Source organism: Mus caroli, chromosome 11, assembly GCF_900094665.2.
Source record: "Mus caroli chromosome 11, CAROLI_EIJ_v1.1, whole genome shotgun sequence".
NCBI classification, from domain to species: domain Eukaryota; kingdom Metazoa; phylum Chordata; class Mammalia; order Rodentia; family Muridae; genus Mus; species Mus caroli.
Genome location: NC_034580.1, coordinates 92558602 through 92562160, shown reverse-complemented (window position 1 = coordinate 92562160; position 3559 = coordinate 92558602). Strand labels below are relative to the sequence as shown.

Here is a 3559-nt window from a genome sequence, read left to right as displayed (position 1 = left end):
AAAAAAAAAAATCAAGCCACCTGACACATACTGCCTGACACACAATAGTTTTTTTCCCCTTTCCTAAAAAAAAAAATCAAGCCACCTGACACATACTGCCTGACACACAATAGTTTTTTTCCCCTTTCCTTTTTTCTTTTTAAAAAGATTTATCTATCTATCTATCTACCTATTTAATGTACATGGGTACACTGTAGCTGTACAGATAGATGTGAGCCTGCATGTGGTTGTTTGGAATTGAATTTTAGGATCTCTGCTTGCTTTGGCCAACCCAACTCGCTCCTGCCCAAAGATTTACTTATTATTATAAATAAGTACACGGGAGCTGTCTTCAGACACACCAGAAGAGGGTGTCAGATCCCATTACAGGTGGTTGTGAGCCACCATGTGGTTGCTGGGAATTGAACTCAGGACCTTCTGAAGAGCAGTCAGTGCTCTTACCAGCTGAGCCATCTCTCCAACCCTCCTCTTCTTAACTGCTCAGAAAAATACCTAGAAGGGGAGGTTTAAAAATCTATCATAAAGCTATTGATAAAAGGTTGACCAAGTAGAAACCAGAAATGATCTTTCACTGCCCAGATCTTAAGAAGCACAGCCTCCTTCCCCTAGGTCTTGAACTCCTGCTGCTCCAGGCTCCACCTCCCAAGTGCTGGCTGGGATTACAGGAATGCATGCACCAAGGCATAGCTGGGCTCTTTTCAACACACCACTTCCCAGATATAACTAGAGAGCATCCAGGAAGTGCACAGGCACCAATTTCTTGATTGTAGCCATACATCTACCAGAAAACCTTAGGTCTTTTGAAACTATTCCAAAAATGCTGACATGATTCTTAACACAAAACTGGAGAGGTTACCCTATGTTCTAGCATAACTCATTTTTCAAAAAACTTTTTTATGGTATTGGAACATAACCCAGTGGTAGATAACTTACATGTGCGCAAGGTCCTCAGTACCACACGCTGAAATGAGTTCCATATTTCATATACTGCTTTTTTAATAAAAAATATTTTTGCTGCCTGTGGGCAAGCACCTGCTTTCGCGGGTCCCTGCCATTTCCCTCATTTGTAGCTCAGAGGGCAATTCTGTGAAGTCAGTTCTTTCTTTCCACCTCTACCTGGATCCTGAGAGGTAAACTGAGGCCCCCAGGCTTACACCGCAAGAACAAACCTCTTTCATTGGATGAGTCTTGCCTTACACGTGTTCTTCCACAGCCTCCCAACTCACACTGAAGACCCATTACAAGGCACAAAGTGGCCTTTCACCCTTTCTTCACTCCCCTGGTGGCCAGGGAAGGCCTTAAATTCCTGATCGTCCTGTTTCCGCTCCCAAGTGCTAAGATTACAGGTACATGAATGCCATCAAGCCCAGCCCGAATTTATATGGTACTGGGGGATTGAATCCAGGCCCGTGCAGTGGGCTAGGCAAACATTCTACCAACTAAGTTACATCCTCAGGGACCCTTTTTTTCTTCCACATTTGACCAGTCACTCTAGACTTCTACCCTACTTATCCCAGCAACTCCACTTTTAGACAACCTCAAGAAAATGCCTGACCCCTCACCCCTAGACGGATTCAACAAATCTCTTCCCCGCTAGCACACCGTGAGCAGCCGCCCAAATCCTCCTGTTCAAGTTTACTGGAAGTTACTTCTTCGTAACTGTGGCAAGAGAAACTTCTCTGATAGTGGCAACTGGACCCAATATCCTCAGGTTACTTTTTCTCCTTCCTCCAAGTGCTTCGGGGGTTGCCTGCGATTGCCACCGTGTCCGCTTTCTCAGGTTACATTTCTAAACCTCGAGAGTACGAAGTCGTGGTCCCTGCCACGCACACCCAAAAGCACCTGTCCCCCTTATGGACGTCCCAAAGTTTTCTTTCTCCCGCCCAACTCTAGAGTCCCTCACTCGGGTCAAATGCTCTCGGTCCAGTTCTTGAAAAGCTAACCCTCCGCTGGCTCCGCTCATCGCGAACCACTCGGCTCCGGGGCTCTGGATTCGCTGCCCCGCCCTCTCCACACTCCCGCAGCCCGCGAGCTCTGCGCGGGAAGCGGACCCTGCGGGCGCTGGGCCGGGGCGCGCCCCCCACTCCTCGGTCTCCGCTCTTCCGTTAGCGGCCCGCGCTCGCCCGCGGCCTCCCGCCGTTGCCGCGTCCCCTCCCCCCCCCACCCCGCCTCCAGCCCGCCTCTTCACCTCGTAGCAGCGCCCGAGAGTCAGAGAGGAATCGGTGCCGCGCTACTCGCGCGTTGCGTCGGGCGGTCCGAGGGGAGTAGCGCGCCCAGAGGAGCAAAAANCCGTGTGGCCACAAGTCGACCGTCCCGCTGAAGCGGCGTACCACAGGCCCCGCTAACGGCCCTCCCCTCAGCCGAACAAAAGAGCCTCTCACTCTGCGCGGCCCGCCGCCTGCACTGCGCAGACGCGACGACCCGCCGCAGGGCACCTTGGGATTAAGAGTCGGCCAGAAACTACAGATCCCAAAGTACCGCGCGAATCCCGCGCCGCCCACCTCCACTTTCAAGGGTTCTAGGGAGTTTTCATAGTTTTGTTTTCTTTTTTTTTCCAGTCGGAAAGGTGAAGTCGACTATTATTTAGAACATAACTCTACAGTCTAGGAAATTGATGGGTAATGGTGGGGTTTGTTTGTTTGTTTAATAACAGGGTACGCAGCCCAGGTGGCTTCGAACTCGTGGCCTTTCTTTTTGCTTCAAATGTCAGATTGCTGGATTCCAGGCGCGTGCTGGTATTCCTTACTCAGTCTACAAAATTAGAACACTGCAGGTTTGGAAACTAGCCCGTTGATGTTTGGTCCGTTTGCGTTTAAAAGAAAAAATCTTGTATTCGTCACCTGAGATTTATCAAATCACCAATAATGTCCAGCACTCTTACCTATTATTGCCACCTGACTGGGGTTCCTACCTCTCAGCTTGAATCACTGCTCCATTCAGAAATTAGTAGATTAACCGTCTAGGTAGACACCATCGACACTTTCTGAATTTTCTTTTTTTCTTTCCCCCTCCTTCCCTCTCTATTCTTGTTTTATTTTTGGTTGTTGGTTCTGTTGAGTGGACAGGGTCTCAAGAAAGTCTGATCTACCTGCTTTCACTTCCCAAATGCTGAGTATTACAGACACAGACCACTACATTCAAAGTTTTCCCTTTATTGTCCTTGCCGGTGGGCGACTTTCATGGGGATTTCTCCATCTCTGTGAGCATCCTTTATCAAGTTAGTCTAAAGAAACGGAATTAAGCAAAAACCACGGCTGGGCTGTCATTCTTTAACACTGGTGCTACTCTGATTCAGGTAGGTTGCTGCTAATCGTTAAACTAGGAACTCCAGTAAGGACAGATGTCTCATATGACTCGTTGTGTCCACAACACTCAGTAAAATCCTTGGTGTTTATTTCTAGCAAGGACAAGGTTATTTTGTTTGTTTGTTTGGTTGGTTGGTTGGTTTTTGGTTTTTGAGACAGGGTTTCTCTGTGTAGCTCTGGCTGTCCTGGAACTCACTTTGTAGACCAGGCTGGCCTCGAACTCAGAAATCTGCCTGCCTTTGCCTCCCGAGTGC

General features: G+C 48.6%; 1 protein-coding gene across 2 annotated transcripts in view; it reads right to left on the bottom strand.

The window, feature by feature from the left end:
• Window positions 1-2407, bottom strand: part of Cbx1 (chromobox 1) — a 20174-nt gene extending 17767 nt beyond the window's left edge. For both annotated transcript variants that reach the window (XM_021178058.1, XM_029483883.1), the window contains exon 1: window positions 2189-2407. The gene's annotated coding sequence lies outside the window, so the exon portion shown is untranslated. The remainder of the gene's footprint in view (window positions 1-2188) is intronic.
• Between the last annotated feature and the right edge of the window lie 1152 nt (window positions 2408-3559).